The sequence below is a fragment of the Cherax quadricarinatus genome, chromosome 13 (genome assembly GCF_038502225.1).
Source record: "Cherax quadricarinatus isolate ZL_2023a chromosome 13, ASM3850222v1, whole genome shotgun sequence".
Taxonomy (NCBI): Eukaryota; Metazoa; Arthropoda; class Malacostraca; order Decapoda; family Parastacidae; genus Cherax; species Cherax quadricarinatus.
This window is the reverse complement of record NC_091304.1, coordinates 10,293,283-10,318,011: the sequence shown is the minus strand read 5'-3', so window position 1 is coordinate 10,318,011 and position 24,729 is coordinate 10,293,283. Positions and strand designations below refer to the sequence as shown.

The following is a 24,729-nucleotide window of genomic DNA, read 5'->3' as shown; positions in this document are numbered from 1 at the left end:
ATGTCTGTATGAGTGTATGTTGATATATATAAAACATCGGCGCTCAAGTTTTACACTGATTTCACCTCTTCTTTCTCTGTTTCATATATAAAATAAATGTTTTAGTGTCAACTCTGTTTTTTTTTTTCAGTTGGAACAAAAAAGAAATTCCAAAATGGTGGATTCGGTTTCTATAGTGACTGAAATATTTCAGTCACTATTTTTTGAAGTGAAAGGCTACCGGTAAGCTGGACTGACTTGGGAAGGTGGGAACTGGAGTGACTGCACTCTGAAGGATGGCTTGGGTTGGTCGTGAGATGGGGAGTAGAGTGCTTGCACTCTGAAGAAGAAGAATGATCGTGAGGTGGAGAGTAGAGTGCTTGCACTCTGAAGAAGGATGGGCTATGCTGGTTGTGAAGATAGGAAGTAGAGTACCTGCATTTTGTAGGATGTGTGGGGGTGATATGTTTCACAGGCGGGATGTAGGGTGGCTGCACTCTGAGAGATGGGTGGGAATGGTATGGTTCTGGAGGCGGGATGTAGAGTGGCTTCACACTGAAGGATAGATGGGGATGGTGCAGTTCGGATGGTTATTTAACCTGTGTTGTCTACCCACAACTGACAAGACAGCTACTGAATCAGTGACAGCTGGATGTGTTTCGGTCTCGGACCCGCTTTATATTGATGGGACATAGACAGACGTAATAAGAAAAACGACAAACCAAAGTATATTTTCGTAACTCTGTCTTCAAGATATTCTCCAGTTGTGCATCTTGCAAGGTATAACTCAGGGTGATCTCTCAAGCCTAGCAGCAGGAGGGTTAATACCCACAGGAGATAACACTACATCCAGTAAGTACTCCCTAGGGGCCTCTTACACACTGTAAATTCAAGACCTGTTCTCATTTTTCTCTTGTTTCGAGGATATTTTGTGCCCCCATTGTGTGTCGCCACATTTAAATGTGGCAGAACGTGACCGTAGATTTTATCAGCTACTTAAACTTAACCGTAGACTTATTCATCTATTTAAACGTGGCTGAAGGTGACCGTAGACTTATTCAACTATTTAAACATGTATTTAAACATGGCTGAATATCAGTGTACAGGTTCGCAGCAGACAGCGTAGGTGGACAGCAGACAGTGTAGGTGGGCGGCAGACAGTGTAGGTGGGTAGCAGACAGTGTAGGTGGGCAGCAGACAGTGTAGGTGGGCAGCAGACAGTGTAGGTGGGTAGCAGACAGTGTAGGTGGGTAGCAGACAGTGTAGGTGGGCAGCAGACGGTGTAGGTGGGCAGCAGACATTGTAGGTGGGTAGCAGACAGGGTAGGCGGGCAGCAGACAGTGTAGGTGGGCAGCAGACAGTGTAGGTGGGTAGCAGACAGTGTAGGCGGGCAGCAGTCAGTGTAGGTGGCCAGTAGACAGTGTATGTAGACAGCAGACAGTGTAGTTGGCCAGCAGACAGTGTAGGTGTGCAGCAGACAATGAAGGTAGACAGCAGACAGTGTAGGTGGCCAGCAGACAGTGTAGGTGGGTAGCAGATAGTGTAGGTGGGCAGCAGACAGTGTAGGTGGGCAGCAGATAGTGTAGGTGGGCAGCAGATAGTGTAGGTGGCCAGCAGACAGTGTAGGTGGGTAGCAGATAGTGTAGGTGGGCAGCAGACAGTGTAGGTGGGCAGCAGATAGTGTAGGTGGGCAGCAGATAGTGTATGTGGGCAGCAGATAGTTTAGGCGGGCAGCAGACAGACAGTGTATCGGAGAACACAATGCTGTAGCAAGAATTAGGTCATCGGCTTCTGCAGATTTTCACACTTGAATTATTAAAGAGAGTGAGAACAAGGGCAACTCTGTAGGTGATACCTGACACCACTGTTGCTGACAGTATGTGGTGACACTATGACAGTATGTGGTGACACTGACAGTATGTGGTGACACTCTGATAGTATGTGGTGACACTGTGACAGTATGTGATGACACTCTGACAGTGTGTGGTGACACTCTGACAGTATGTGGTGACACTGTGACGTATGTGGTAATATTCACAGTATGTGGTGACACTGTGACAGTATGTGGTGACACTATGACAGTATGTGGTGACACTGACAGTATGTGGTGACACTCTGATAGTATGTGGTGACACTGTGACAGTATGTGATGACACTCTGACAGTGTGTGGTGACACTCTGACAGTATGTGGTGACACTGTGACGTATGTGGTGATATTCACAGTATGTGGTGACACTGTGACAGTATGTGGTGACACTATGACAGTATGTGGTGACACTATGACAGTATGTTGTGACACTCTGACAGTATGTGGTAACTCTATGACAGTATGTGGTGACACTATGACAGTATGTGGTGACACTATGACAGTATGTGGTGACACTATGACAGCATGTGGTGACACTCTGACAGTATGTGGTGACACTATGACAGTATGTGGTGACACTGTGACAGTATGTGGTGACATTGTGACAGTATGTGGTGACACTGTGACAGTATGTGGTGACACTGTGACAGTATGTGGCGACATAGTGGCAGTATGTGGTGACACTGACAGTATGTGGTGACATAGTGGCAGTATGTGGTGACACTGTGACAGTATGTGGTGACATTGTGACAGTATGTGGTGACATTGTGACAGTATGTGGTGACATTCTGACAGTATGTGGTGACATTGTGACAGTATGTGGTGACACTGTGACAGTATGTGGTGACACTGTGACAGTATTTGGTGACATTCACAGTATGTGGTGACACTGTGACAGTACGTGGTGACACTGTGACAGTATGTGGTGACACTTTACCGCTTAAAGTGACACCTACATAATTACGTGTTACATTTCACAAATACTAACCTGTGATGGTGTAACTATAACATACATAATGGGGTAACTATAACATACATAATGGGGTAACTATAATATACATAATGGGGTAACTATAACATACATAATGGGGTAACTATAACATACATAATGGGGTAACTATAACATACATAATGGGGTAACTATAATACACATAATGGGGTAACTATAACATACATAATGGTGTAACTATAACATACATAATGGGGTAACTATAACATACATAATGGGGTAACTATAACATACATAATGGGGTAACTATAACATATATAATGGGGTAACTATAACATACATAATGGGGTAACTATAACGTACATAATGGGGTAACTATAGCATACATAATGGGGTAACTATAACATACATAATGGGGTAACTATAGCATACATAATGGGGTAACTATAACATACATAATGGGGTAACTATAACATACATAATGGGGTAACTATAACATACATAATGGGGTAACTATAACATACATAATGGTGTAACTATAACATACATAATGGGGTAACTATAACATGCATGATGGGGTAACTATAACATACATAATGGGGTAACTATAACATACATGATGGGGTAACTATAACATACATGATGGGGTAACTATAACATACATGATGGGGTAACTATAACATACATGATGGTGTAACTATAACATACATGATGGGGTAACTATAACATACATAATGGGGTAACTATAACATACATGATGGGGTAACTATAACATACATGATGGGGTAACTATAGCATACATGATGGAGTAACTATAACATACATGATGGTGTAACTATAACATACATGATGGGGTAACTATAGCATACATAATGGGGTAACTATAACATACATAATGGGGTAACTATAGCATACATGATGGGGTAACTATAACATACATGATGGGGTAACTATAACATACATGATGAGGTAACTATAACTAAGATTCATTTTTTAACACAGTTAACAATTTTATATATGGTAAACTATACAAAATATTAACATGTTTCTTTATCATCTATAAAATGTAAATATTAATAATGGTTAAAATGTAGCATACAGAAGCATTTATATTAAAATTTAAGGGAAAAAAATATAACACAAATTTTTTTAATTCTCTGAAAATACATTGTGAAAACCTCGTCAGGAAAGAATACCTGGTCACATGACCTAGCCGGGACATGTGACCTGGCCAGGACACGTGACCTAGCCGGGACATGTGACCTAGCTAGGACACGTGAAGTGACCAAGACACGTGACTTCACAAGGACGCATGACTTGGCCAGGACATAGAAAGACTTGGCATGGACAAAGAAATGTCTCCCTAGGACAACGGCTTGGCCAGAAAACAAGAAGACTTGGTAAGAACACAGAAAGACTTGGCCAGGAGACTTAGCTCACTGGTACTACTTTGTTCCAGTAAGGTAAGAGAACTTTGAAACATAGGGCAACCGTGCAACAAACAAATATCCACGAGAAACTGGGTGGTAGACTCAGAACACTGCGAGAAACCCAGTGTTAGTGAGGCAATCCAAAGGAGAAACCCCTGATGCATTCTAGATTCCCGTCCAGCTCCTGAAAACCTGGAGGAGGTTCATAATCTATTTCAAGGATGAAGTCAAACTTAAGACCTCTCCCTGTACCCACTCAGGGACTAAATCTCAGGCTTCTTAAAATATTCAGCCGTGAGACCACATACGTTCGGGTGACCAGCAGGTGCTAGTCGGTGATTCCCAAAGCCGGGTGCACCTGCAGCATCCAGCGTAGATTGTAGTTATTTCATGTGATCCTCCATCACGCCAGCCACCAGAGGATGACAGTGAGATGAGTTAGGATCCACTGATAGCTTGAGATATATGTATGTTAGTTAATAATCACGCTCGTTTCATATATATATATATATATATATATATATATATATATATATATATATATATATATATATATATATATATATATATATATATATATATATATATATATATATAAACACTGATCTCTGGCTGAAGGAGACTCGAACCTACGAACCTTAGGACAAGGTACGCAGTGCTTTACCAATCTACCCACACTGGACAATACCTTGGCGTGTAGCTTGCGCTACACGTTTGATCCAAGGCAGCCAGCTTTCAGGGAGAAGGCTTACAGCTTTTCATCTCATCCCCTGCATGCATCACCCTTACTAGAGATTTTAATAATGCAAGGAATCCGCGAGAGCAGGCGAAATATACACAAATACTGAACTCTGACTGATCTCGCGGATTCCTTGCATTGCTAAAATCTCTAGTAAGGCTGATGCACGCAGGGGATGAGATGAAAAGCTGTAAGCCTTCTCCCTGAAAGCTGGCTGCCTTGGATCAAACGTGTAGCGCAAGCTACACGCCAAGGTATTGTCCAGTGTGGGTAGATTGGTAAAGCACTGCGTACCTTGTCCTAAGGTTCGTAGGTTCGAGTCTCCTTCAGCCAGAGATCAGTGTTTGTGTATATTTCGCCTGCTCTCCGTGGATTCCTTGCATATATATATATATATATATATATATATATATATATATATATATATATATATATATATATATATATATATATATATATATATATATATATATATATATATATATATATATATAAATGTTGAATCATACCAAAAACCAGTAAAGATTTTTTTTTGGTGTGAATTACCTACCTCCTGTCTTAGATAGGTACCAAGGAAGACAGGTACCAATCTATTGAGTTAAAACAAGGAACCAGTAACACTGCAGCACATCACAATTATTACATGACCTCCAATGATGCTACAACAAATGAAGAAACACGTGACCTCGCTTGACCTGACCCTGGAGAGTAAGCTATCTGCTCTCGCAACTCTCTCTTGTCCTGCCCTATTATTTTCTCTTTTGGCAAAATATCTTGCTTAAAGTAAATCCTCCTTCAGGTAAGTTTAATGTTTGTAAGTGATGGAATGAGTTGGCGATTCCTTCCTCGCCAAGCAAGCAAGCAAGCAAGCAAGCAAGAAGCCTCGATCATAGACGCAGCCTCGTCAAAGTTGGCGATGAAGCTCACGACGCCATTTACCAGTGAGAGGATAAAGTCATTAACCAGAGCGATTTATGTTAATCTGAAGCGATTGATAAAACCGGGAGAGGAACCGGGTGATGGTACCAGGAGAACCCGGTGATGGAAACAGGAAAGAAACAGGGTAATGGAAGTTTGTCCCTACTCCTGGAGTCTTGTACCTCCTTTTGAAGCATTATCTCTACTTCTGAAGCCATGTCTCACCTTCTGAAGCTCTGTCCCACCTTCTGACACCTGATCCCACCTTCTGACACCTTGTCCCACCTTCTGACACCTTGTCCCACCTTTTGAAAGCCCCGTCCCACCTTCAGTTACTTTGCCCTCTGCCCTGCCTGGAACCCCTATGCAATTGGTCTTCTACACACACACACACACACACACACACACACACACACACACACACACACACACACACACACAGAGGAGAGTGAGGTTGGGTGCTTCAGGGTGGGAGTGTTGGAAGAGGCGATCAACGTGCATATTATCACTGGATTACCACCAATCTGACGTAAGTAAAAGAAAAAAAATTGACCACTTCAAAATTATGTATGCTCTTAATTGTCGAAGTTGACGTTACCTTCACCGGTCCAGGCTGAGTGAGTTGGGATTTCGTACTCCAGGCTGGGAGAGAGTGTGTTTTCGTACTCCAGGCTGGGAGAGAGTGTGTTTTCGTACTCCAGGCTGGGAGAGAGTGTGTTTTCGTACTCCAGGCTGGGAGAGAGTGTGTTTTCGTACTCCAGGCTGGGAGAGAGTGTGTTTTCGTACTCCAGGCTGGGAGAGAGTGTGTTTTCGTACTCCAGGCTGGGAGAGAGTGTGTTTTCGTACTCCAGGCTGGGAGAGAGTGTGTTTTCGTACTCCAGGCTGGGAGAGAGTGTGTTTTCGTACTCCAGGCTGGGAGAGAGTGTGTTTTCGTACTCCAGGCTGGGAGAGAGTGTGTTTTCGTACTCCAGTACGTACTCAGGCTGGGAGAGAGTGTGTTTTCGTACTCCAGGCTGGGAGAGAGTGTGTTTTCGTACTCCAGGCTGGGAGAGAGTGTGTTTTCGTACTCCAGGCTGGGAGAGAGTGTGTTTTCGTACTCCAGGCTGGGAGAGAGTGTGTTTTCGTACTCCAGGCTGGGAGAGAGTGTGTTTTCGTACTCCAGGCTGGGAGAGAGTGTGTTTTCGTACTCCAGGCTGGGAGAGAGTGTGTTTTCGTACTCCAGGCTGGGAGAGAGTGTGTTTTCGTACTCCAGGCTGGGAGAGAGTGTGTTTTCGTACTCCAGGCTGGGAGAGAGTGTGTTTTCGTACTCCAGGCTGGGAGAGAGTGTGTTTTCGTACTCCAGGCTGGGAGAGAGTGTGTTTTCGTACTCCAGGCTGGGAGAGAGTGTGTTTTCGTACTCCAGGCTGGGAGAGAGTGTGTTTTCGTACTCCAGGCTGGGAGAGAGTGTGTTTTCGTACTCCAGGCTGGGAGAGAGTGTGTTTTCGTACTCCAGGCTGGGAGAGAGTGTGTTTTCGTACTCCAGGCTGGGAGAGAGTGTGTTTTCGTACTCCAGGCTGGGAGAGAGTGTGTTTTCGTACTCCAGGCTGGGAGAGAGTGTGTTTTCGTACTCCAGGCTGGGAGAGAGTGTGTTTTCGTACTCCAGGCTGGGAGAGAGTGTGTTTTCGTACTCCAGGCTGGGAGAGAGTGTGTTTTCGTACTCCAGGCTGGGAGAGAGTGTGTTTTCGTACTCCAGGCTGGGAGAGAGTGTGTTTTCGTACTCCAGGCTGGGAGAGAGTGTGTTTTCGTACTCCAGGCTGGGAGAGAGTGTGTTTTCGTACTCCAGGCTGGGAGAGAGTGTGTTTTCGTACTCCAGGCTGGGAGAGAGTGTGTTTTCGTACTCCAGGCTACTCCAGGGAGAGAGTGTGTTTTCGTACTCCAGGCTGGGAGAGAGTGTGTTTTCGTACTCCAGGCTGGGAGAGAGTGTGTTTTCGTACTCCAGGCTGGGAGAGAGTGTGTTTTCGTACTCCAGGCTGGGAGAGAGTGTGTTTTCGTACTCCAGGCTGGGAGAGAGTGTGTTTTCGTACTCCAGGCTGGGAGAGAGTGTGTTTTCGTACTCCAGGCTGGGAGAGAGTGTGTTTTCGTACTCCAGGCTGGGAGAGAGTGTGTTTTCGTACTCCAGGCTGGGAGAGAGTGTGTTTTCGTACTCCAGGCTGGGAGAGAGTGTGTTTTCGTACTCCAGGCTGGGAGAGAGTGTGTTTTCGTACTCCAGGCTGGGAGAGAGTGTGTTTTCGTACTCCAGGCTGGGAGAGAGTGTGTTTTCGTACTCCAGGCTGGGAGAGAGTGTGTTTTCGTACTCCAGGCTGGGAGAGAGTGTGTTTTCGTACTCCAGGCTGGGAGAGAGTGTGTTTTCGTACTCCAGGCTGGGAGAGAGTGTGTTTTCGTACTCCAGGCTCTTTAGTTCTCCGGTACTCTACACTGACTCCTGAGGGACTGATTACCTAATCTTTTGTATACAATTCTTCACATTATGTTCTGGTACTGATGAAGCCACTGGTTGGCGAAACGTCTACACATAGAGATACCTAGATGTTGCACATGTATCTAATTCTTCATCTGAGCTGAGAGACTTCATTAGACAATGAGGATACCTGGAGTATACCTGGAGTATACCTGGAGAGGATTTCGGGGGTCAACGCCCCCGCGGCCGGGTCTGAGACCAGGCCTCGTCAAGTATTCCATTAAAAGTTCAGCAACTACTGAATCTTCAAAGATTTCGTTCTAGCAGAGCTGGAGTTACTATCACTTGGGAATTACCTTATCCTACCCGAAACGCAGGAAAATTTACATCTTAGAGAAAATATCCCCATCATCACAGATCGGGATACAAAAATCATATATATGGGAAGGAGTGGGGGGAGAGGGATTTTGATCTCCATTAAATATCTAAGATTACGTTCATACAGATATTATAAGGCTTCCTTCTCCAGACAGTATGAACCTACATTATATTATACCGTTCTCCTTCCTTAAGTGGATGTGACCTGACCTAACTAGGTTGGTAGTTTAAGCCGGTGGGAGAATTGGACGTGCCTCGCATGGGCCAGAAGGCCTGCTGCAGTGTTCCTTCTTTCTTATGTTCCAAGAATACACGCTTCAGCTTGGTGACCAGCAGCCTCAACATTATAAGAACATAAGAACATAAGAATGTAGGAACACTGCAGAAGGCCTACTGGCCCATACGAGGCAGGTCCTTATCAAAACGACATCTACCTAATGCAACAAACTCCAGTACACTTGCACTATGCAGCACCCACTGAGCCTAGGCTGACCAGGTGCTGGGTAACTCACCAGGCTTGTCTGCTGCCACACATAGAAGCCTGTATATCGCGTTAATTAACATAGTTGTATATAAAGTGTGAGTCAACGCACACGACACACTCAACACAAACATGAATGTGTAATGTGAGTACACAAATACATATACACATACACATTGCTACACACTTAAACTACACACATGTGAGGGAATACTTGCTTATGTTACAAACTATACATGATTGATGAAATATATGGACGTGTGGTCAATATTTCTTGTCCGTAATTATGCATGACAATAGATCCAACAGTGAGGTAGGGGTGAGGGGGTATAATTAACACGATGGATCAGGTGGGGCAGAGTGAAGCGGGGAGGAGGTAGGACTGGGGTAGTGCAGCTTGCAAGGTGGGGAAGGGAGGTGGATGAGATGTGGGGAAGTTAATCATAACTTGCATCAGGTCACTAAAGCCCTTCACACTGACCAGGACCCCTCCCTATATGGCCCCTCCTGTGGGACTACACCAGCAGATGACCTGCCTGGCCCCTCCTGGGGGACTACACCAGCAGATGACCTGCCTGGTCCCTCCTGTGGGACTATACCAGCAGATGACCTGCCTGGCCCCTCCTGTGGGACTATACCAGCAGATGACCTGCCTGGCCCCTCCTGTGGGACTATACCAGCAGATGACCTGCCTGGCCCCTCCTGTGGGACTATACCAGCAGATGACCTGCCTGGCCCCTCCTGTGGGACTACACCAGCAGATGACCTGCCTGGCCCCTCCTGGGGGACTACACCAGCAGATGACCCTGCCTAGCCCCTCCTGAGGGGACTACACCTGCAGAGGAAGTCATGGTGTCTAGGCTAGACAACCCTTCTCTAAAGATGATATACTGAAGGTCTCTTCTACCCCTCCCCTCACCCCTCCCCCCACCCCATCCCTCACCCCATCCCTCACCCCTCCCCTCACCCCTCCCCCCACCCCATCCCTCACCCCATCCCTCACCCCTCCCCTCACCCCATCCCTCACCCCATCCCTCACCCCATCCCTCACCCCATCCCTCACCCCATCCCTCACTCCTCCCCACACCACTTACCCCTCCCTCACACCACTTACCTCTCCTCTCACCTCTCCCTCACACCACTCACCCCTCCCTTCACCTCTCCCTCATACCACTTACCTCTCCCTCACACCTCCCCTCTTCCTCTCCCCTCCCACCACTCACCCCTCCCCTCACACCACACACCCCTCCTCCTCACACTACTCAACCCTCCCCTCACATTACACCCCCTCCCCCTCACATTACTCACCCCTCCCAGACACTCCCTCCAACCTCTTCTCACCTCTCCTCGGCTCCTCCCAACCCCTAACTTCCTCCCTGTGCCCTCGTCGGCCCCTCCCCACCCTTCCTCCTCTCACATACATGTCAGCCTTTGCAGCATGCACAGGCTGACAGATCACAGAGCGTCATGTGGTAGTTATGAGGCCGGCCAGAGTGTTCTCTCTCATGTGACCTCCACACACACACACACACACACACACACACACACACACACACACACACACACACACACACACACACACACACACACACACACACACACACACAATATAGTGTCAACAAACTCTACCTTAGGTCTCGCCCGCACTGATTTCTAATTAATTTCAGTACTGATAAAGTTTCCTTCTGATCTGAAGTTCTTTCTTGCAATCTCTCTCTCTCTCTCTCTCTCTCTCTCTCTCTCTCTCTCTTTCCATCAACCTCCAACTCTCAACTCCTTCCTTCCTTCCTTCCTTCCTAGGACCTCACAGTACAACGTGTGCTTTCCTTCGCTAGGTCTCCAAGCCCTTTTTTGGACTCCACCTAGCTTGTGAGGCTTCACCAGCTCTGCTGTGACTGGAAGTTAATATCACTGACTAGGCTTCGGTTTTCTGGAGTTAAAATCCAGAGTAGTAGTAGTGTTTGAAACCCAGTTGTCTGAGTCAGGAGTCAGGTTTCCTGTGTCTGGCTCCACGTTTTCTTGGTCTGTAGTCAATTTTTTGTTTTAACAGTGTTAATCTAACGTAGAGTAGCAAATATATATATATATATATATATATATATATATATATATATATATATATATATATATATATATATATATATATATATATATATATATATATATATATATATATATATATATATATATATATATATATATATATATATATATATATATATATATATATATATGAAGAAGTTGACGAGCTGTAGCACGTACAGAAACGAACGCTCTATTCAGAGAAGAGTTTCTCCCGAGACTGGAACTCAATTTCCATGGACTTTAGCCTAATGTCATTGGAACTTAGGCTAATTTCTTGGGATTCCCAACTTCAAGTTTGCCGGTACTCACTGGCCAGGTTCGCAGATTTTATGAACCCACTGGGCCAAAGTACTCGAACCCTGAGCACATCCCTGGGAACCCTTATGTAAGGTACCATCCAGCTCGGTGACGTCTATTATCCTCCTCATCAGAATTTTTCAGCTCAAGTAAGAAGACTCATCAGAGAAGTTAAATTGGTGTTTCCTTAAAGAAGTGTTGGACGGCACTGGTGAGGCGAGCGTCAGGGAACGATCACAGCGCTCAGACGAAAGCTAAGCTCACTCATCACAGTGATGAGCTGAAAGCTAAGCTCACTCAAATACACCTCAAGAAACTATCACTTCAGTTCACTCGTTCTCTTTACGTTGTAATATTGCTGTGTAATAACGGCCACCTTCAAGGCGAAATTGCAAAACTGAAAAAATTACAGAGAAACTTCACAGCTCGTATATATTCAGTCAAGAACCTAAATTACTGGAATCGTTTGAAGTCCCTAGAACTGTAGAACGTAGGCGAGAAAGATAGTTCAGAATTTACAATGGTAAGATACTGGAAGGATTGGTGCCATACCTGCACACCGAAATACCTACATACGAACACAAGAAGCTTGGCAAACGGTGCAGGAAATCTCCAATGAAAAACAGGGAAGCAACGAGTACACTGTGAGAGAACTCAGTAAATGTTAAGGGACCACGACTTTTCAGCACCCTTCTTCCATGCAGAGAGGAGATCACCAACAAGCCCCTGGTTGTTTTCAAGAGGGAACTCAACAGATTCTTCAAATCAGTTTCTGAGCAGCCGGGCTGAGGTATATACGTCGGATTACGGGAGGCGCACACTATCACCATGATCGATCAGGCCAGCAACCAGGAGGCCTGGTCTGGGACCTCGCAGCGGGGGCGGTGACCCCCAGAAGCTACTCCAGGTAAACTCCCTGCAGTATTACGTTGAAAACTACGCTCACTCAAATGCATCATATATATATATATATATATATATATATATATATATATATATATATATATATATATATATATATATATATATATATATATATATGTATATACATATGTATATATATATATATATATATATGCAAAACAACCACTGTGAAAGAATAGAGAAATTCCATGCGCTGTCGTGACTACTCACAGTATCAAGGAACAATGAAAGTAAAGCATCAAAAGAAGGTATATAAAGGGTCTAGCCCACACCTCACTATCAGATTCCACAACAAAGAAACACCTGACGCGCGACTCATAAGAAAGGGAACACTGCAGCAGGCCCGCTGGCCCAACTAGACAGGTCCTTCACACAACCCACCAACAAACTATTCTACCCAAGAAATAAGAATTTTAAAAATTATTATTTGTCCAATGTATTATTAAATTCTTCCCAAATTCTATTAATTATAAATGGATTTAATTTATATAAACCAAAGGAAATATTCATATTATTGTCAAAACTGCTTTTTATGAAACAAGATTCAATTATATTCCTGTCGACCATGGACTTGCTTGATACAACTTTCTCAACTTTTTGAAAATCAATTGGATGGTTAAAATCTCTCACATGAATAAATAGAGCATTGGAATCTTGTCAAGTTCTAATGCTATATTTATCTTGTTTTAATCTTAGTTCGAGATTTTTACCAGTTTGACCGTATGACTCTTAAATTACATTCACTTGTTAGACGAAGAATGAGGGGAGACCTGATCGAAGTGTATAAGTGGAAGATAGGTATTAATAAAGGGGATATTAACAAGGTCTTGAGGATATCTTTCCAAGAGAGAACCCGCAGTAATGGATTTAAATTAGATAAGTTTAGATTTAGAAAGGACATAGGAAAGTATTGGTTTGGAAATAGGGTAGTTGATGAGTGGAACAGTCTACCTAGTTGGGTTATTGAGGCTGGGACTTTGGGTAGTTTCAAATTTAGGTTGGATAAATACATGAGTGGGAGGGGTTGGATTTGAGTGGGACTTGCACATCAGAGCTTATTTCTTGGGTGGCATTGAAAATTGGGTTGGGCAAATGTTTGTTAGTGGGATGAATTGTAAAGGACCTGCCTAGTATGGGCCAACAGGCCTGCTGCTGTGTTCCTCCTTTCTTATGTTCTTATAAACTTTATCGCAAATTTTACAAAGAATCTGATAGTGAGGTGTGGGCTAGACCCTTTATATACCTTCCTTTGATGCTTTACTTTCATTGTTCCTTGATAATGTGAGTAGTCACGAAAGCGCTTGGAATTTCTCTATTCTTTCACAGTGGTTGTTTTGCATATATATATATATATATATATATATATATATATATATATATATATATATATATATATATATATATATATATATATATATATATATATATATATATATATATATATATGGTGAGAATCACAGTGCTAAGGTAAAAGCAATATTCAAACAAACCGCACGGAATTACCTTCCTTGAGTTTAATTAGTAGCGCAGGAAGAGGTCGTTTTCCTGGTGGTTTTAGAAACCTGGAAGACGGCAATCCAACATATTAGCCAGCCAGCCAGCTAACCACCTAATCAGCCAGCCAGCCACCTAATCAGCCAGCCAGCCACCTAATCAGCCAGCCAGCCAACCAGCAAATAAGAAACTCGGGGACTAATCGAGTTTACCTAATTACGTGCAATGTCTGGGTATCTGATAATTTTGATGGTATTGGTATGGGTAATTATCATAGTATTGGTATGGGTAATTTTCATAGTATTGGTATGGGTAAGGAAAGAAAGTCTGGAACTACATTAAAGGGAGTTTGTGACTCAGCGTTGGTTAACTTACAAGAGTAAATATTGTTGTCACTTGTCAGGAAACTATTCTGTAATGTCTTCACCTGTGATTACTTTGTGGAGGACCGAGAGACGGCAGGGGGTGAGGGCAGCTGGTGGAGGCAGCAGGTGGAGGCAGCGGGTGGAGGCAGCGGGTGGAGGCAGCGGGTGGAGGCAGCGGGTGGAGGCAGCGGGTGGAAGCAGCTGCAGCAGACACGGTCAAATATCAATGATGAATTGCAGCTTCTGGGAGAATGTTGCCGATACGTCATGCGGGTCCAGACCCAGGTACCGCACAGTACCGTTGCTCGGAGGTACCGCACAGTACCGTTACTCGGAGGTACCGCACAGTACCGTTGCTCGGAGGTACCGCACAGTACCGTTACTCGGAGGTACCGCACAGTACCGTTACTCGGAGGTACCGTACAGTACCGTTACTCGGAGGTACCGCACAGTACCGTTACTCGGAGGTACCGCACAGTACCGTTACTCGGAGGTACCGTACAGTACCGTTACTCGGAGGTACCGCACAGTACCGTTACTCGGAGGTACCGCACAGTACCGTTACTCGGAGGTACCGCACAGTACCGTTACTCGGAAGTACCGCACAGTACCGTTACTCGGAGGTACAGCACAGTACCGTTACTCGGAGGTACCGCACAGTACCGTTACTCGGAGGTACCGCACAGTACCGTTACTCGGAGGTACCGTACAGTACCGTTACTCGGAGGTACCGCACAGTACCGTTACTCGGAGGTAACGCACAGTACCGTTACTCGGAGGTACCGCACAGTACCGTTACTCGGAGGTACCGCACAGTACCGTTACTCGGAGGTACAGCACAGTACCGTTACTCGGAGGTACCGCACAGTACCGTTACTCGGAGGTACCGCACAGTACCGTTACTCGGAGGTACCGCACAGTACCGTTACTCGGAGGTACCGTACAGTACCGTTACTCGGAGGTACCGCACAGTACCGTTACTCGGAGGTAACGCACAGTACCGTTACTCGGAGGTACCGCACAGTACCGGTACTCGGAGGTACAGCACAGTACCGTTACTCGGAGGTACCGCACAGTACCGTTACTCGGAGGTACAGCACAGTACCGTTACTCGGAGGTACCGCACAGTGCCGTTACTTGGAGGTACCGCACAGTACCGTTACTTGGAGGTACCACACAGTACCGTTACTCGGAGGTACCGCACAGTACAGTCACTTGGAGGTACACCAGTGTTACCTCACTTGCAGATACATTAGTGTACCGTCACTTTCAAGTACACCAGAGTACCGTCACTTGCAGGTACACCAGAGTACCGTCACTTGCAGGTACACCAGAGTACCGTCACTTGCAGGTACACCAGAGTACCGTCACTTGCAGGTACACCAGAGTACCGTCACTTGCAGGTACACCAGAGTACCGTCACTTGCAGGTACACCAGAGTACCGTCACTTGCAGGTACACCAGAGTACCGTCACTTGCAGGTACACCAGAGTACCGTCACTTGCAGGTACACCAGAGTACCGTCACTTGCAGGTACACCAGAGTACCGTCACTTGCAGGTACACCAGAGTACCGTCACTTGCAGGTGCACCAGAGTACCGTCACTTGCAGGTACACCAGAGTACAGTCACTTGCAGGTACACCAGAGTACCGTCACCTGCAGGTACACCAGAGTACCGTCACTTGCAGGTACACCAGAGTACCGTCACTTGCAGGTACACCAGAGTACCGTCACTTGCAGGTACACCAGAGTACCGTCACTTGCAGGTACACCAGAGTACCGTCACTTGCAGGTACACCAGAGTACCGTCACTTGCAGGTACACCAGAGTACCGTCACTTGCAGGTACACCAGAGTACCGTCACTTGCAGGTACACCAGAGTACCGTCACTTGCAGGTACACCAGAGTACCGTCACTTGCAGGTGCACCAGAGTACCGTCACTTGCAGGTACACCAGAGTACAGTCACTTGCAGGTACACCAGAGTACCGTCACTTGCAGGTACACCAGAGTACCGTCACTTGCAGGTACACCAGAGTACCGTCACTTGCAGGTACACCAGAGTACCGTCACTTGCAGGCACACCAGAGTACCGTCACTTGCAGGTACACCAGAGTACCGTCACTTGCAGGTACACCAGAGTACCGTCACTTGCAGGTACACCAGAGTACCGTCACTTGCAGGTACACCAGAGTACCGTCACTTGCAGGTACACCAGAGTACCGTCACTTGCAGGTACACCAGAGTACCGTCACTTGCAGATACACCAGAGTACCGTCACTTGCAGGCACACCAGAGCACCGTCACTTGCAGGTACACCAGAGTACCGTCACTTGCAGGTACACCAGAGTACCGTCACTTGCAGGTGCACCAGAGTACCGTCACTTGCAGGTGCACCAGAGTACCGTCACTTGCAGATACACCAGAGTACCGTCACTTGCAGGTACACCAGAGTACCATCACTTGCAGGTACACCAGAGTACCGTCACTTGCAGGTACACCAGAGTACCGTCACTAGCAGGTACACCAGAGTACCGTCACTTGCAGGTACACCAGAGTACCGTCACTTGCAGGTACACCAGAGTACCGTCACTTGCAGGTACACCAGAGTACCGTCACTTGCAGGTACACCAGAGTACCGTCACTTGCAGGTACACCAGAGTACCGTCACTTGCAGGCACACCAGAGCACCGTCACTTGCAGGTACACCAGAGTACCGTCACTTGCAGGTACACCAGAGTACCGTCACTTGCAGGTGCACCAGAGTACCGTCACTTGCAGGTGCACCAGAGTACCGTCACTTGCAGATACACCAGAGTACCGTCACTTGCAGGTACACCAGAGTACCGTCACTTGCAGGTACACCAGAGTACCGTCACTTGCAGGTACACCAGAGTACCGTCACTTGCAGGTACACCAGAGTACCGTCACTTGCAGGTACACCAGAGTACCGTCACTTGCAGGTACACCAGAGTACCGTCACTTGCAGGTACACCAGAGTACCGTCACTTGCAGGTACACCAGAGTACCGTCACTTGCAGGTACACCAGAGTACCGTCACTTGCAGGTACACCAGAGTACCGTCACTTGCAGGTACACCAGAGTACCGTCACTTGCAGGTACACCAGAGTACCGTCACTTGCAGGTACACCAGAGTACCGTCACTTGCAGGTACACCAGAGTACCGTCACTTGCAGGTACACCAGAGTACCGTCACTTGCAGGTACACCAGAGTACCGTCACTTGCAGGTACACCAGAGTACCGTCACTTGCAGGTACACCAGAGTACCGTCACTTGCAGGTACACCAGAGTACCGTCACTTGCAGGTACACCAGAGTACCGTCACTTGCAGGTACACCAGAGTACCGTCACTTGCAGGTACACCAGAGTACCGTCACTTGCAGGTACACCAGAGTACCGTCACTTGCAGGTACACCAGAGTACCGTCACTTGCAGGTACACCAGAGTACCGTCACTTGCAGGTACACCAGAGTACCGTCACTTGCAGGTACACCAGAGTACCGTCACTTGCAGGTACACCAGAGTACCGTCACTTGCAGGTACACCAGAGTACCGTCACTTGCAGGTACACCAGAGTACCGTCACTTGCAGGTACACCAGAGTACCGTCACTTGCAGGTACACCAGAGTACCGTCACTTGCAGGTACACCAGAGTACCGTCACTTGCAGGTACACCAGAGTATCACTGGTCATACAACTTACTCTGATCTTTCCACCTTAATATTCACACATGATCATCAACGTGTGTTTCTGCACGTTCCCTGTAAACTTTCAAATGTTATTTTCCGAAGTATTCCTGAGAGTATTCCTTCAAGTTATCACCAAAACTTAGTTTTCCTTTCTCCAAGTTTTTTTCTTCATAACTTGAGAATGGTTCATCCGATCCTCTTGAAACCGTGTGTGTAGTAACCATGGACCAACACAGGTCCATGGTTATTACACACACACACACACACACACACACACACACACACACACACACACACACACACCTGCACCATTTCCATCGCGTACATTAGAGTAGAGGAGGCTGGGCTTAGCAGATACTGGGATAACTTTCTCGGATGATTGAGGTAGAGGTGGATGGGGTTATGCAATACAGGGATATTTCTAGGGGCTTGAAAACCTCCCGAAATGCATTTAGCAGTTGTCTTAAATGACGTTAAGTTAGGTTGAGTGAGGTTAAGTTAGGTTAAGTAAGGGTAAGTTAGGTTAAATTGTGAGGTTAAGTTAGGCTTTATTAAGCTAGACTATGTTGGTCCATGGTAACCATGAACCTGTCTTGGTCCATGATAACCATGAACCTGTCTTGGTCCATGAGAACCATGAACCTGTCTTGGTCCATGAGAACCATGAACCTGTCTTGGTCCATGATAACCATGAACCTGTCTTGGTCCATGATAACCATGAACCTGTCTTGGTCCATGATAACCATGAACCTGTCTTGGTCCATGATAACCATGAACCTGTCTTGGTCCATGATAACCATGAACCTGTCTTGGTCCATGAGAACCATGAACCTGTCTTGGTCCATGATAACCATGAACCTGTCTTGGTCCATGATAACCATGAACCTGTCTTGGTCCATGATAACCATGAACCTGTCTTGGTCCATGATAACCATGAACCTGTCTTGGTCCATGATAACCATGAACCTGTCTTGGTCCATGATAACCATGAACCTGTCTTGGTCCATGGTAACCATGAACCTGTCTTGGTCCATGATAACCATGAACCTGTCTTGGTCCATGATAACCATGAACCTGTCTTGGTCCATGATAACCATGAACCTGTCTTGGTCCATGATAACCATGAACCTGTCTTGGTCCATGGTAACTATGAACCTGTCTTGGTCCATGGTAACCATGAACCTGTCTTGGTCCATGATAACCATGAACCTGTCTTGGTCCATGATAACCATGAACCTGTCTTGGTCCATGATAACCATGAACCTGTCTTGGTCCATGGTAACCATGAACCTGTCTTGGTCCATGATAACCATGAACCTGTCTTGGTCCATGATAACCATGAACCTGTCTTGGTCCATGATAACCATGAACCTGTCTTGGTCCATGATAACCATGAACCTGTCTTGGTCCATGAGAACCATGAACCTGTCTTGGTCCATGATAACCATGAACCTGTCTTGGTCCATGATAACCATGAACCTGTCTTGGTCCATGATAACCATGAACCTGTCTTGGTCCATGATAACCATGAACCTGTCTTGGTCCATGATAACCATGAACCTGTCTTGGTCCATGATAACCATGAACCTGTCTTGGTCCATGAGAACCATGAACCTGTCTTGGTCCATGATAACCATGAACCTGTCTTGGTCCATGATAACCATGAACCTGTCTTGGTCCATGATAACCATGAACCTGTCTTGGTCCATGATAACCATGAACCTGTCTTGGTCCATGATAACCATGAACCTGTCTTGGTCCATAAGAACCATGAACCTGTCTTGGTCCATGGTAATCATGGAAATGTGCTGGTTCTCAGTATTTATACCACTGACCTGCACTCTCACATACTCCACCATTTTCCTGAGTACACTAACACCACAACCCTGGTGTGAGAGAGAGAGAGAAAGAAATAGAGAGAGAGAGGTCACTGGAGTGTAAACAGATAAGGGATTAGTGGTGGCCACTGCGGTAATAGTAACACGTTAATGGCAATGTAATCTGCAGTTACCCATTATTAACTGAGATCCCATTTATGAAGGATAATGTAAGGTTTGTCTTCCCTGGGGAGTCACCCCCTGGGGGAGTAAGGGAAAGTTGGGAGGTGAAGGAGGGATAAGGGACGGAGGGAGAGCAGGAAGCACGGGTAAGTAGCTACGGAAGGATGGTGAAGATTAGGAGAGGGAGGATGGTGAGGAAGGGGAGGATGGTGAGGAAGGGGAGGATGGTGAGGAAGGGGAGGATGGTGAGGAAGGGGAGGATGGTGAGGAAGGGGAGGATGGTGAGGAAGGGGAGGATGGTGAGGATGGTGAGGAAGGTGAGGATGGTGAGGAAGGTGAGGATGGTGAGGGAGGGAGGATGGTGAGGGAGGATGGTGAGGGAGGGAGGATGGTGAGGGAGGATGGTGAGGGAGGATGGTGAGGGAGGATGGTGAGGGAGGATGGTGAGGGAAGGAGGATGGTGAGGGAGGATGGTGAGGGAGGATGGTGACGGAGGATGGTGAGGGAGGATGGTGAGGGAGAAAGGGGAGGGAGGATGGTGAGGGAGGGAGGATGGTGAAGGAGGATGGTGAGGGAGGGAGGATGGTGAGGGAGGGAGGATGGTGAGGGAGGATGGTGAGGGAGGGAGTATGGTGAGGGAGGATGTTGAGAGAGGGAGGATGGTGAGGGAGGATGGTGAGGGAGGATGGTGAGGGAGGATGGTGAGGGAGGATGGTGAGGGAGGATGGTGAGGGAGGATGGTGAGGGAGGATGGTGAGGGAGGATAGTGAGGGAGGATGGTGAGGGAGGATGGTGAGGGAGGATGGTGAGGGAGCATGGTGAGGGAGGATGATGAGGGAAGCAGGATGGTGAGGGAGGATGGTGAGGGAGGATGGTGAGGGAGGGAGGATGGTGAGGGAGGATGGTGAGGGAGGATGGTGAGGGAGAATGGGGAGGGAGGATAGTGAGGGAGGATGGTGAGGGAGGATGGTGAAGGAGGATGGTGAGGGAGGATGGTGAGGGAGGGAGGATGGTGAGGGAGGATGGTGAGGGAGGGAGGATGGTGAGGGAGGGAGGATGCTGAGGGAGGATGGTGAGGGAGGATGGTGAGGGAGGATGGTGAGGGAGGATGGTGAGGGAGGATGGTGAGGGAGGATGGTGAGGGAGGATGGTGAGGGAGGGAGGATGGTGAGGGAGGATGGTGAGGGAGGATGGTGAGGGAGAATGGGGAGGGAGGATGGTGAGGGAGGATGGTGAGGGAGGGAGGATGGTGAAGGAGGATGGTGAGGGAGGATGGTGAGGGAGGATGGTGAGGGAGGATGGTGAGGGAGGATGGTGAGGGAGGATGGTGAGGGAGGATGGTGAGGGAAGGAGGATGGTGAGGGAGGATGGTGAGGGAGGATGGTGAGGGAGGATGCTGAGGGAGGATGGTGAGGGAAGGAGGATGGTGAGGGAAGGAGGATGGTGAGGGAGGATGGTGAGGGAGGATGGTGAGGGAGGATGGTGAGGGAGGATGGTGAGGGAGGATGGTGAGGGAAGAAGGATGGTGAGGGAGGATGGTGAGGGAGGATGGTGAAGGAGGATGGTGAGGGAGGATGGTGAGGGAGGATAGTGAGGGAGGATGGTGAGGGAGGATGGTGAGGGAAGGAGGATGGTGAGGGAGGATGGTGAGGGAGGATGGTGAGGGAGGATGGTGAGGGAGGATGGTGAGGGAAGGAGGATGGTGAGGGAGGATGGTGAGGGAGGATGGTGAGGGAGGATGGTGAGGGAGGATGGTGAGGGAGGATGGTGAGGGAAGATGGTGAGGGAAGGAGGATGGTGAGGGAGGATGGTGAGGGAGGATGGTGAGGGAGGATTTTGAGGGAGGATGGTGAGGGAGGATGGTGAGGGAGGATGGTGAGGGAGGATGGTGAGGGAGGATGGTGAGGGAGGATGGTGAGGGAGGATGGTGAGGGAGGATAGTGAGGGAGGATGGTGAGGGAGGATGGTGAGGGAGGATGGTGAGGGAGGATGGTGAGGGAGGATAGTGAGGGAGGATGGTGAGGGAGGATGGTGAGGGAGGATGGTGAGGGAGGATGGTGAGGGAGGATGGTGAGGGAGGATGGTGAGGGAGGATGGTGAGGGAGGATGGTGAGGGAGGATGGTGAGGGAGGATGGTGAGGGAGGATGGTGAGGGAGGATGGTGAGGGAGGATGGTGAGGGAGGATGGTGAGGGAGGATGGTGAGGGAGGATGGTGAGGGAGGATGGTGAGGGAGGATGGTGAGGGAGGATGGTGAGGGAGGATGGTGAGGGAGGATGGTGAGGGAGGATGGTGAGGGAGGATGGTGAGGGAGGATGGTGAGGGAGGATGGTGAGGGAGGATGGTGAGGGAGGATGGTGAGGGAGGATGGTGAGGGAGGATGGTGAGGGAGGATGGTGAGGGAGGATGGTGAGGGAGGATGGTTGGTGAGGGAGGATGGTGAGGGAGGATGGTGAGGGAGGATGGTGAGGGAGGATGGTGAGGGAGGATGGTGAGGGAGGATGGTGAGGGAGGATGGTGAGGGAGGATGGTGAGGGAGGATGGTGAGGGAGGATGGTGAGGGAGGATGGTGAGGGAGGATGGTGAGGGAGGATGGTGAGGGAGGATGGTGAGGGAGGATGGTGAGGGAGGATGGTGAGGGAGGATGGTGAGGGAGGATGGTGAGGGAGGATGGTGAGGGAGGATGGTGAGGGAGGATGGTGAGGGAGGATGGTGAGGGAGGATGGTGCGGGAGGATGGTGAGGGAGGATGGTGAGGGAGGATGGTGAGGGAGGATGGTGAGGGAGGATGGTGAGGGAGGATGGTGAGGGAGGATGGTGAGGGAGGATGGTGAGGGAGGATGGTGAGGGAGGATGGTGAGGGAAGGTGAGGAGGTTGGTGAGGGAGGTTGGTGAGGGAGGATGGTGAGGGAGGATGGTGAGGGAGGATGGTGAGGGAGGATGGTGAGGGAGGATGGTGAGGGAGGATGGTGAGGGAGGATGGTGAGGGAGGATGGTGAGGGAGGATGGTGAGGGAAGGAGGATGGTGAGGGAGGATGGTGAGGGAGGATGGTGAGGGAGGATGGTGAGGGAGGATGGTGAGGGAGGATAGTGAGGGAGGATGGTGAGGGAGGATGGTGAGGGAGGCTGGTGAGGGAGGATGGTGAGGGAGGATGGTGAGGGAGGATGGTGAGGGAGGATGGTGAGGGAGGATGGTGAGGGAGGATTTTGAGGGAGGATGGTGAGGGAGGATGGTGAGGGAGGATGGTGAGGGAGGATGGTGACGGAGGATGGTGAGGAGGATGGTGAGGGAGGATGGTGAGGGAGGATGGTGAGGGAGGATGGTGAGGGAGGATGGTGAGGGAGGATGGTGAGGGAGGATGGTGAGGGAGGATGGTGAGGGAGGATGGAGGATGGTGAGGGAGGATGGTGAGGGAGGATGGTGAGGGAGGATGGTGAGGGAGGATGGTGAGGGAGGATGGTGAGGGAGGATGGTGAGGGAGGATGGTGAGGGAGGATGGTGAGGGAGGATGGTGAGGGAGGATGGTGAGGGACGGAGGATGGTGAGGGAGGATGGTGAGGGAGGATGGTGAGGGAGGATGGTGAGGGAGGATGGTGAGGGAGGATAGTGAGGGAGGATGGTGAGGGAGGATGGTGAGGGAGGATGGTGAGGGAGGATGGTGAGGGAGGATGGTGAGGGAAGGAGGATGGTGAGGGAGGATGGTGAGGGAGGATGGGGCGGGAGGATGGGGAGGGAGGATGGTGAGGGAGGATGGTGAGGGAGGATGGTGAGGGAGGATGGTGAGGGAGGATGGTGAGGGAGGATGGTGAGGGAGGATGGTGAGGGAAGGAGGATGGTGAGGGAGGATGGTGAGGGAGGATGGTGAGTGATGGAGGATGGTGAGGGAGGATGGTGAGGGAGGATGGTGAGGGAGGATGGTGAGGGAGGATGGTGAGGGAGGCTGGAGGGATGATGTGAGGGAGGATGGTGAGGGAGGATGGTGAGGGAGGAGGGTGTGGGAGGATGGTGTGGGATGGAGGTTGGTGAGGGTGGTTGGTGTGGGTGGATGGTGAGGGAGGATGGTGAGGGAGGATGGTGAGGGAGGATGGTGAGGGAGGATGGTGAGGGAGGATGGTGAGGGAGGATGGTGAGGGAGGATGGTGAGGGAGGATGGTGAGGGAGGAGGAGGATGGTGAGGGAGGATGGTGAGGGAGGATGGTGAGGGAGGATGAGTGGTGAGGGAGGATGGTGAGGGAGGATGGTGAGGGAGGATGGTGAGGGAGGATGGTGAGGGAGGATGGTGAGGGAGGATGGTGAGGGAGGATGGTGAGGGAGGAAGGATGGTGAGGGAGGATGGTGAGGGAGGATGGTGAGGGAGGTTGGTGAGGGAGGATGGTGAGGGAGGAGGGAGGATGGTGAGGGAGGATGGTGAGGGAGGATGGTGAGGGAGGAGGGAGGCTGGTGAGGGAGGATGGTGAGGGAGGATGGTGAGGGAGGATGGTGAGGGAGGATGGTGAGGGAGGATGGTGAGGGAGGATGGTGAGGGAGGATGGTGAGGGAGGATGGTGAGGGAGGATGGTGAGGGAGGATGGTGAGGGAGGATGGTGAGGGAGGATGGTGAGGGAGGATAGTGAGGGAGGATGGTGAGGGAGGATGGTGAGGGAGGATGGTGAGGGAGGATGGTGAGGGAGGATGG

At 48.7% G+C, this 24,729-nt stretch overlaps 1 protein-coding gene across 3 annotated transcripts in view; it reads right to left on the bottom strand.

Moving 5' to 3' along the window:
* Nucleotides 1-24,729, bottom strand: part of Cow (Proteoglycan Cow) — a 644,780-nt gene that overhangs the window by 437,168 nt on the left and 182,883 nt on the right. The window lies entirely within an intron of this gene.